The following is a 12115-nucleotide window of genomic DNA, read 5'->3' as shown; positions in this document are numbered from 1 at the left end:
CAAATCAACTCCGAACTTCTCGAAATTCAATTCTGACCATGCGTACAAGTCATAATGCCTGAAGTGAAGCTACTCATGGCCTCAAACTGCCGAACGACGCGCTAGCGCTCAAAATGACCGGTCGGGTCATTACATTCTCTCCCACTTAAACATACGTTCGTCCTGGAACGTGCTGAGAATTGCGCTGGAGTTGTCCGAAATTACTGTTTAACACCTCAAGCACCTACCCGTACTACTACGACTCAGTTGAGCACATTAGCTCGAGCAAAATCTGAAGATATTCTTTATTATTCAAGCAAACAAGCTTAAAGCCCAATTCCAACATCCAGAATTCTCTGTCAGTCCTGCTTCCAACACACGAACATTGTGTCAATCATTACACGATACACCGAGACATGACTACATACCTCTTCTGAATTTACACTATGCGCCGCATAAAAAAGATTAATTTTACAAGAGTCGTATGGTACAAAGCGAGAATATCTCAAAATCAGATTAAATAGTCCAACACTCCATCTTGCAGTTATATCACCCAACTCATGTAATTCACTATTAATTCATGTAACTTAGTTATTTCTCAGTTTGTTCCAAGTGAAACCACATATTCTTAAAACCACTTATAAGTTTAATTGTTATCCAATTTTAAGGGTAAACAGTTTGGCGCCCACCATGGGGCTAAGGATAATAGTGATTGCCTAGTACAACTTTTCGTGACACACACTATTTTACGCTTGTTCTTTGAAGTGTCTTTGATTACAGGATTGAAAGATTTCAAACTCTCAGTCAGCACCTCAACATATTGACAATTATCTCAGACCCCACGGCGAGAATAAGAACATTGCATAGGAAACGTTGCACTCCCTACTGGCCTCGATGGAGTTTTGGCTGCAGACCTAATCAATGTCAGTTCACATGTAGCCATCAATGAAAATGTGCCCATAGATCCCACAAGCAGTGTTCGTGGGGGTACCCGATCAACTACTCAAAATGCCCATGGCGGTGAAGATAGCGGGATTAGCCTGCGAGTAATCTTCGAAATGTTGCAGGCTCAGCAGGCAGCAATAGCTCAGCTCCAAAATCAGAACCACACATCGAGAAAGATCGAACTCGAGTCATCCCAAGAAGTTGTGCACATGGTCGAATCGACTTCGAGAAAATCGAATGAGAAGGAATCGGAGACAAATCCCGCTATCCTAAAAATGCTCGAAGAGTTGACGAAGTGAATTGAGATAAGAGAAAAGAAGATCGAGGAAAATGATAAGAAGGTAGAAACCTATAACTTCAGGGTCAACCAAATCCTGGGGGCACCACCGATATTGAAAGGGCTAGATTCTAAAAAGTTTGTGCAAAAACCCTTCCCCTCAAGTGCGGCTCAGAAGCCAATCCCCAGAAGTTCTGTATGCCCAAGATTCCTAAGTATAACGGGACGACTGATCCAAATGAACACGTCACCTCGTATACGTGTGCCATCAAACTAAATGACTTGGAAGATGACAAAATTGAATCCGTATTGCTGAAGAAATTCGGGAAGACTCTATCGAAGAGTGCCATGATATGGGATCATAATTTACCGCCCAATTCTATTGATTCGTTTGCTATACTTGCATATTCTTTTATAAAGGCACATGCCAGAGCCATTAAGGTTGCAACAAGAAAGTCAGACCTTTTCAAGGTAAGGCAGAAAGATAACGAGATGCTTAGGGATTCGTATTTTGGTTCCAAATGGAGAGAATGGATTTTCCACCGGTCACCGATGATTGGGTTATTCATGCTTTCACTCAAGGTCTCAACATTCAGAGTTCCATAGCTTCAAAGTAGTTGAAGCAAAATTTGATCGAGTATCCAGCTGTCACTTGGGCTGATGTACATAATCGATATTAGTCGAGGATCAGGGTCAAGGATGATCAACTAGGGACTCTTTCTGGGTCTGTTTATCCTAACAGGCATGTAGATAGAATCAAGAGGGATATTGATTGAGAGCCAAGGTCGAATAGAGATTGATATCAACCATACAATGGAGACCATAGAGGCAGTGAGTTCGTACAAAACTTTGCACGGGATGAGAGGAGAAATGATCGAGGTCAAATTTCACGGGGGTTCATGATCAAGGGTGGTTTTGATAGGGATGTCGGGCCCAAAGAAGTTCCATGATTGTCGGAATATAACTTCAGTGTAGATGTATCAACCATCATATCAGCCATCAGATGTATCAAGGGTACTAGATGGCCTCAACCTCTGTAGACCGATCCGGCCCAGAGAAACCCCAACCAAATATGCAAGTATCATGTCACCCATGGTCATAAAACAGAAGATTGCAAGCAGCTAAGCGAGGAAGTGTCCCAATTATTTAACGAGGGGCATCTTCGAGAATTCTTAGGCGGTCGGGCCAAGAATCACTTCAAAAATAGAGATTCCAGTAGGCAGAACGAGTAGGAGGAGCCACAACACGTGATATACATGATCATTGGAGGGGTCGATATTCCTCAAGGACCAGTATTTAAACGCACCAAGGTTTCAATCACAAGGGAAAAGCAAACTCGGGACTACTTTCCGGAAGGGACCTTGTCTTTCAATGACGAGGATGCAGAAGGGATCGAACTACCCCACAATGACGCACTGGTAATATCTGTCCTTATGAGTAAAATTCAAGTTAAAATTGTTTTGATTGATCCAGGCAGCTCAGCCAATATTATTCGATCAAGGGTCGTAGAATAGCTCGGCCTACAAGATCAAATTGTGCCCGCAGCCCGAGTACTTAACGGCTTCAACATGGCAAGTGAAACCACCAAAGGTGAAATTGTTTTACCAATAAACGTAGCCAGGACCATCTAAGAAACAAAGTTCCATGTGATCAAGGGTGACAGGAGGTACAACGCACTGCTCGGAAAGCCTTAAATCCATAACATGAGAGAAGTACACTCGACCCTCACCAAGTTTTGAAGTTCCCGACATCGGAGGGAGTCAAAATAGTATACGGGGAACAACCCACCGCCAAGGAGATGTTTGCAATCGATAAAGTGATACCGGTATCGGCACTTTCATCAGCAAAGAGATCGGTTTTAAAGGGAAAACAAGAGGCCAAATAGCAACCAGAGTCACCAGCCTCGACCCAATCGGAGGAGCAGGAAACTTACGAGGATGATGACTATATGATACCTCGATCCTTCATAATCCCCAATGATTTTGATGCCACAAAATCAATAGTCGAAGAGCTAGAACAAATCATACTGATCGAGCATCTTCCCGATCAAAAGGTATACCTGAGCACGAGGTAAACTCCCGAGCTTAGGAAAAAACTTATTCAATTTCTTAAAGCTAATATGGATTATTTTGCCTGGTCTCATCTCGATATGATAGGGATCCCACTGGAGATCACTACTCATAAACTAAGCTTGGACCCGAAGTTCCACCTGATGAACAAAATAGGAGGCCTTAGTTCGAGGTAAAACACGCTTTCATCAAAGATGAGGTAACCAAACTTCTCAAAATAGGATACATCCGGGAAGTAAAATATCTTGAATGGTTAGTGAATGTGGTAGTAGTCCCTAAAAAGGGAAACAAACTTGGGATGTGCGTAGAATACAAAGACCTAAATAAAGCATGCCCTAAGGATTGCCTAATATCGATCGCATGATCAATGCCACGGCCGGCCACAAGATTCTCAGTTTTCTCGATGCCTACTCTGGGTACAACCAAATACAAATGAACCCGAAGGACCAGGAAAAGACCTCGTTTATCACTAAGTATGGCACCTACTGTTATAATGTAATTCCATTTGGACTAAAATATGTTGGTGCGACCTATCAACGCCTAGTAAATCGAATGTTCGAATGACAAATAGGGAAATCTATGGAAGTTTATATTGATGACATGCTAGTTAAGTCCCTACGAGCAGAGGGTCATTTGAAGCATTTGCAGGAGACTTTCAATATACTGAGGAAGTATAATATGAAGATGAACCCAGAAGAGTGCACGTTCGGGGTTGGCTCGGGCAAGTTTCTCGGCTTTATGGTGTCTAATCGGGAGACCAAGATCAACCCCGATAAATCAAAGTTATCAATGATATCACGGTCGTAGATAATGTAAAGGTTGTGCAGAGGCTAACGGGGCGCATACTCGTCCTAGGGCGATTCATTTCGAGATCCTCATATAGGAGTCACCGATTCTTCTCACTGCTTAGGAAGAGAGCAATTTTGCATGGACCCCAGAATGCCAGCAGGCCTTGGAGGAACTAAAGCGGTACTTATCGAGCCCGCCACTACTTCATACCCTGAAAGTGGACGAACAACTTTACTTGTACTTGGCAATCTCGGAGATAGCGGTAAGTGAAGTCCTGGTCCGAGAAGAACAAGGTATGCAAATTCCCTGTCTATTATGGTAGTCGGACCTTAGGTGAGGCCGAAACTAGGTATCCTCATTTAGAAAAGTTAGCGCTCGCTTTGATAAGCGCCTCTAGGAAATTAAAACCATATTTTCAATGTCATCCCATATGTATTGTAACAATTTATCCCCTTTGAAATATTTTGCATAAACCCTAGCTTTTGGGGCGATTGACCAAATGGGTCATGGAACTCAGCGGGTATGATATTGAGTATCGACCCCGAACAACCATCAAGTCTCAAATCTTGGCAGACTTCATGGTTGGCTTTACGCCGGCCCTAGTACCCGAGGTTGAAAAGAATTTTTAGTCAATTCAGGTACATTTTCGGGGATCTAGACCCTCTTTACGGATGGTGCTTCGAATGCAAAGGGGTCTGGACTCGGCATCGTGCTGAAACTACCCACAGGTAACGTGGTTAGATAATCTATTAGAACTGTAAAATTGACTAACAACGAGGCTGAATATGAGGCCATGATTGCAGGCCTCGAACTAGCCAAAGGCTTGGGAGCAAAGGTGATCGAAACCAAATGTGACTCCCTTCTCATTGTGAATCAGGTTAACGGGACCTTTGAAGTTCGGGAGGAAAGAATGCAAAGATACTTTGACAAGCTACAAGTAACTCTACACCGGTTCAAAGAATGGACTTTGCAACATGTGCCTCGAGAGCAAAATAGCGAAGCCGATGCCACCTAGGCTCGTCAGTCAAAGACAACTAACTCAATTCGGCGGCTATCGTACAACTCATGAGGTCACTAGTCGAAGAAGGCCATGCCGAGATCAATTCCACAAGCTTGACTTGGGATTGGAGAAACAAGTACATAAAGTATTTGAAGAACGGAATACTTCTTTCAGATCCAAAGGAATTGAGGGCCCTGCGAATGAAGGTAGCCTGATTTAGCTTGTAAGAGAATGGAACCTTACTCAGAAGGATGTTCGATGGTCTGCTAGCGATATGTCTGGACTGGGTGATACCGAGTATGTTTTGAGGAAAGTCCACGAAGGCATGGGTGGGAACCACTCAGGCGCCGAATCACTAGTTCGAAAGGTAATCAGAGCCTGCTATTACTAGATATGGAAAAAATGCAAAAACAGTTTGTGCAAAAATATGATAAATGTCAAAGACATGCTCCGATGACTCATCAACTCGGGAAGCTACTGCATTCGGTTTTATCCTCATGGCCATTCATGAAGTGGGGGATAGACATCGTCGGCCCTCTTCCATCGTCACCAGGTAAGGCTCAGTTTGTTTTATTTATGACTGACTATTTCTCTAAGTGGGTTGAAGAGCAGGCCTACCAGAAGGTCAGGGAAAAAGAAGTCATCGACTTCATTTGGGACCATATCATATGACGATTCGGGATACCATCCGAAATTGCTTTAATGTCGATACTTTAATGTCGGGGACTTGGTACTAAGGAAGGTAACGCTAAACACCCAAAATCCAAATGAAGGAAAATTGGGTCCAAACTGGGAAGGGCCCTACCAGATTCTTGAAATCACAGGAAAAGGATCCTATAGGCTCGGAACAATGGACGGAGCTCGGCTACCAAATAATTGGAACATAACTCATCTCAAATGATATTACTACTGAGGTACGATCCCATTTCAATTCTTTCTATATTTTGACTAACACTTACAAGTTATCGAGGAGGAGCGGTATGGAGCCTTTAGGTCAGAAAGCATGTGCTGCACTCTTTTTCCTTTGAACCATTTTTGTCCCAAATGGGTTTTTCAGCAAGGTGTTTAACGAAGTAACAGTGGATTGTGCTACCTTAGAATTGAAGACTGATCACGAATCAGTATCAAAGACTGTGTTTATAGTATCACAGATTTCTCTACAATCAACCTCGAATACTGGGGGGGATTACCCTCGGATACTGAATTGTTCTACCAAGGAATTTATTTCGAAATGAAGGGGTCTCAATAGGTAGGATTTATTGTAAGGGACAAACGGTCAAAAAAAACCGTGCCCACATAGATTGCCCGAGCCCTAGTGTAAAACATGTATGCATGTGTGATTATTTTTGACAAGAATAAAGAGAAATACTTTCCTTGCAACTATTTAATATCTTGGAAAATTTTCCACTTTACAACCTCATGCTTTCGATCTATTATGAAAATGACCCCAAGGGTTGATTGCAACCGGAGTTCGGATAATCACTACAATACTCGGGGACTGTCGGCCATAAAAACTCAAACAAATCGAGCCATTGAACATCGAGGGCATAAGACCTCTTAGGCAGCCCTTGAATTTTAAAGGCCACGGCCGTACCCACTCGGGGACTATTATCTTAGGCAAGCCTGGATAACTCGGGAAAGCAAGCTCACTAGGCTACACCGAAATCAAAGGCTACGGCCAATTTAACACTATTCGGAGACGTCCGAAATTCTTAACAAAAACAAGCCTTCAAAAAAGAAAAAAATTCTTTCGCAACCGATTCAAAAGGATACCCTCGGCGGAATCTTAAACTTAAGATATTTTTGGGAAAAAATTCGGTAACATCGAACCCCGATAACGCTTAGAAAGGCAATAAAAGCAAGGTTTTGTTCGAACCCTCAAACACAACCTCATTATCTCATGCTAAGGCATCACAACCTTTGTGAACACGAATGATAAAACAAAGGAAAAAATTTGAAAGCCGAAAAGGGTAGAAAGCCTTATATGTATGTTTAAACGATCATTTTACAAAGGCAGTTCGAGCAGGTCCTCACTCGACCATTAAGCTTAGGGTTACTTTTTACTTCGAGTTTGAGAAATCATCCTCACTCGACTAGAAAGCCTAAGGGCTACCTTATTTCGAGTTCGAGCAGGTCCTCAATCGACCATTAAGCTTAAGGGCTATATAAATTCAAGTTCTAATAATCATTCGGGGTCCATCGATCAAAAATGGTTGAGGGTAAGGCTTATTATCGGTCCTTACCATCCCGAACCTTATATCCCTGAATGCAACTTCATACTAAGGCGTTTAACCCTTACAAGAGACAACAAAAAAAGGGGCAATAGATTCATAAGCCATGGACCGATTGAGAATGTTTTACAAAGGCCAATCGGCCTCAACATAAAATCAAAAACTACAAAGCCTAAGCAGCATGATCCTTATCGGAAGAAGCTTCTTCTCCCTCGGAGTCTTCTCCACTACCAGAGTCGCTCAAATCCTTGGAATCTTCCTCGGAAAAATCCTGCTTTAGAGCCTTTGCTTCCTCTGCCTTGGCAACCTCGATTTCATCAGATATATCAAAACTCTGATCACGGGCCCCTTTGAGGGCCTTCCTTCAAGCTTGCCACCTCGCATGATCCACTATGATCTTGGCCTGCGCTAAGGTGGCTTCAGGATTGGCCTTGTATTGGGTCGCATTAGCCTGAGCCTTAACAATGGTTGTGGCCGCTTCAGATCTGGTCACCTCGAGCTCTTTGGCTAAGTTGGCTAAATTGGACTGAAGCTCCTCGATTTTATTTGCTTGTACCGAGGCCTTCTCCCTTGCATCTCGAAGTTGATACTCGGCTGACTCCAACTCTGCTTGGAGGGCCTCCTTTTGTGCAGCCAAAATGTCCATGCACCCCTTGAACTCTTCAGCCTCGGCTCGTACTTTATCTATTTGCCTTTGGAGGTCCTTGATATGTTCGAGCCTCTGTCGAACCTGCAGAATCGAATCATTAGCTGTTATCTCCAACTCTTCCTCACTATTATGAAGGACTCAAAATACCTGTTCTGCCATTTTAGCATGCCCATCTCGAGCCGTCACCAAGTCTACCTAAAGCTTCTCATTGAGAAGCTTGTAAGTATCGCATTTCTTAGTGAGGTCCTGAACCTCAGCCTTACGCTCCTCTCGGATTTGAAGGAAAGCCTCGTGATGTAACACTGAAGCCTACAAGTAAGGAAGAAAATGATGAAACCATTTAGAATTCAAAGTTTTAAAGAAATAATGGAATGGCCCTCGAACTTACCCGATTCAGAGCATGTTGGGCCTTGTAGAACAAGCAAGCAACCTCCACTTCATCCATCTTGGCTTGGTCCTCTTCAGTGACCGAGATGATAAGTGATCGCTTACGCCCGGGATTGACACTGGGGGCCGGGAATTGATTGGTCAGTTTAAAGCTCGAGGAAGCCTCACTTAAGCTCTTCCTCGGTACATCCAAGTCACCCAGACAGGTGTTATCTTCCACTTCAACAAAATAACTACAGAAAGGGTCTTCTGCTTCTTGGACCCCTTCACTGTGGCAAGTCTCCAACGCCTGAGCGTCTTTGATCATCGAATCAGAGAACGAAGGCAACGAGGGGGAATCTCCAATCCATATTTCCCCAAGTAAGTCTTTTGGGGCTCCACCTTCATCTCGAGAAGCCTCGAGCATGGTTTCTACACCAGTATCGACTGCTTCCTCGGTAGCCTCTCAACTCGAGGTGAAGTGTCTTTAGCTTTTACTAGCTCGGGGACTTCGTCAAGACAAGGCAAAGCAATTTCAGCTCTCGCCGGCCCAATAGTTCTTTGAATTTCGATGCCAGTTCGCACACGGGTCACCAGCCTGGAGTCGTCTTCTTCTTCGTCCCCTTAAGCCTCATCCCTCAGCTGTTTGACTGACTTCATAGTTAGGCAGATGACGTTCCCCTTGGGTTTATGGGGCCGGTCTTTTCTTTTCCGGGCCCGGAGAGCTTAGAGCCCCTTTTCTCTTCTTCTCCTTGGTCTGCTTTGGGGTAGGTGAAGGGGAAAACGCCTCTTCTCAGCAGAGGTAGGCCTCATTGCTACGTCCTTCCCAAGGCCTACAAAGGGAAAAAGATGAGTAAGTTCAGTGCAAAGCCCGAATGAGAACTATTCTAATAAAAGAAGATTACCATGGTTACGAGCCTCCCCTTGGCCCTTCGATATTTCCATCCAAGCACACTCGGAGTATGACCTCTGCTACACTAGGCCCTTGACTCATTGCTCGAGATCAGGGATCACTTCTGGCACGTGGGCCACAACTACAACACAAAAACTTAGATGAGGAAAAAAGATGAGAAGTAAAACATCAAAAATAGATGTTCAAGGCAAAGCAATACTTACGATTCATGTTCCATTTTTCAGGAAACGGCATGTCCTCGGCAGGAATCAGGTCCGAGGTCTTTATTCGGACAAATAGGCTCATCCAACCTCGATCTCGGGTCCCATCTATGCTTGAGAACGGGGGTTTTGTGGCTCGGCGGTAAAGCTTGATCAAGCCTCCACGATAAAGCCGGGGGCTGTAGAGACGCATAAGGTGACCGAGGGTAAAAAGATGACCTTTGATCTTGCTTACAAAAAATCGAAGGAGGATCACGATCCTCCGGAATGATGGATTGGATTTGGCCAAGAGTGACATCGTACCTCTTGCAAAAGGTGACGATGATGGGGTCTAAGGGACCTATCGTGAAGGGGTAAGTATAAACACTTAGATACCCCTCCATATGAGTGGTGACAGATTCCTCGGGGGTAGGAACTACTACATCTTTGCCTACCTAGTTACACTCCTCCTTCACCTTCTGGAGGAGACCATCGGTAATTGTAAATATGTATCTCGACATTAGTTCACATCGACCCGGTGAGTAGGGTGTATTCTCCACCTTAAAATCGGCTGCAGTGGGGCACTTTGTCGGAACGAAGTCCTCTAGGGGAGGATCCACCGCGGCTACGGAACCGACAGGCTTTGATGAAGAAGCGATTTCCTTGTGTGAGACAGTTTTTAAAGTCTTAGCCATTTTTATAAATGGGGAAGAACAAAACGGAGGAGGAACGCTTGGATATTTTGTGAAGAAACAAGTAAAGAAACCCATGAAACTGAAAACACAAAGATCCGAAGAGGGCAAAGAAATTGAAAGTAAAGTTTGAAAGAATGAAGAAGGTAGTATTTATTGGTTTCGCAACGACGGTTCAACACTGGTAGTAGCCGACCGTCGACTGACGCGCATTAAATGCCTAGGAAACTGAACCGACAAGACGTTTCGATCACCTCTACCACTTGCGTCACGATGCTTACATCATGGTAAACCGAGGGGAATTTCGAAGACTCAATTCGTTTCTTGTCATTACACTCCAAAAAACGAGGGGACTATCTGTATACGGTCAGAATCAGGCTTCCCTAATTTTGTATGGCTAATCGAAACCGGGGTGGCAGACCAAGGCTCGGCCTCGCATTACATCGAACCATGGCACGAAGATGGATTGCTAAGCTCATGAGTCGATGATCGATCAAGATCGAGACCGAAGCGAGATAGAGACCAAGCGAGATTGAAGGAAGCCTGCTAAACCAAATAACAGAAAGCCGAGATATCCGTGATCGAGCAAGTAGAATTCCTCTACTATATGAAGGGGGTTCTAATCATTTTGTAATGATAATATTCACGTATAACAAAGCAATACATTACATTTTCTCTCTTAAGCTCTGTTGTTCAGTTGATACTTTCTATTAGCATTCTCTATTGGTTCGAGGGCGATCTAGCTCGAAGGCCATAACCGCTCATTATATTGGTTTGCTTTATTTTACAGTTAATTTCTAACGTTAATTCTCATATTTCTCAGTTTGTGCCAAGTGAAATCACATATCCTTAAAATCACTTATAAGTTTAATTGTTATCCAATTTTAAGGGTAAATAATTTTATTAATAATAATAATAGTAGTAGTAGTAGTAGTAATAATAATAATAATAATAATAATAATAATAATAATAATAATAATATGTATATATCATTCGTGTCTGTAGTTGTCAAGGCGGAAGCTGTGGGTTCGAGCTCGCCAGTTTCAACGGTTTTCTTTATTTTCATCCATTCTTGACCATAAAATATTATAATAGAAAGGGTGTTGTTATTCAAGTCCGTCGGATAAAAATGGAATATTTGCTTGATTTTACGTCAGGGAATGGGAATCGTGTTGGAAGTTGCTTTGTATTTTTTTTAAAAAAATTAATAATTAATGCAATAAAACAAGAAACATGCCACAACCGAAGCATGATCTAATTTCAACTGTTTGTTTTATAGAAAGCCATAATTTAGGAGGACGATCTGCTCATTTAGAAGGCGATATGATCCTTTTGTTGTTATAGTGGTTACGAAGAGGGAAAAAAACCATATACATATTTTAAGGTAATTTTATTTTCTCTTGGAAAAAATATATAATCAGTCTTATATGAAGTACTTATAAAATTTGGATTTAATTATCGACTGATTTTCTTTAAACAATTATTTCACTTAAAAGCCAGCATGTTACAGTTTACAGTGTGCGTGAGTGATAACATGAAAAAGAAGGTAAGTAACCTATTGCGATGGATCTTGCTCTAAAAATTCTTTTACTATTTACTAAATACAATAAATCAAAGTTCGACTAAGAAAAGGAATCAAGATTATGAAGAGCTTTTACACAATTACATAGTTTTATTATTAGTTGTAGCGTGTGATTAACAATATATTCGGGAGATTTAATTTTGTGGTCCATTATAAATGTTATTTTAGTTATATGAAAACTACCGAAGTATAATATGAATAGTTATGCAAAATTTGAAACATCAGAAAATTTTCTATTTTAATGGAGTAACTATTTTTCATAAAAAATAAAAGTACATTAATACAATTTAAGAGAAGAGAGCGTCCTACGTAAATACATTTTGGACAACCAATTCCACTAAATAGCAGGAAATGTTGTTAACATAGTATTTCATTTTCCATTCGAGAGAACAACAACATACCCAATGTATCCCACATAGTAGGGCCTAGGGAGGATAGTATGTA

This window comes from Nicotiana sylvestris, chromosome 11 (assembly GCF_000393655.2).
Source record: "Nicotiana sylvestris chromosome 11, ASM39365v2, whole genome shotgun sequence".
Classification (NCBI taxonomy): domain Eukaryota; kingdom Viridiplantae; phylum Streptophyta; class Magnoliopsida; order Solanales; family Solanaceae; genus Nicotiana; species Nicotiana sylvestris.
Note: the sequence above shows the minus strand (reverse complement) of the source record.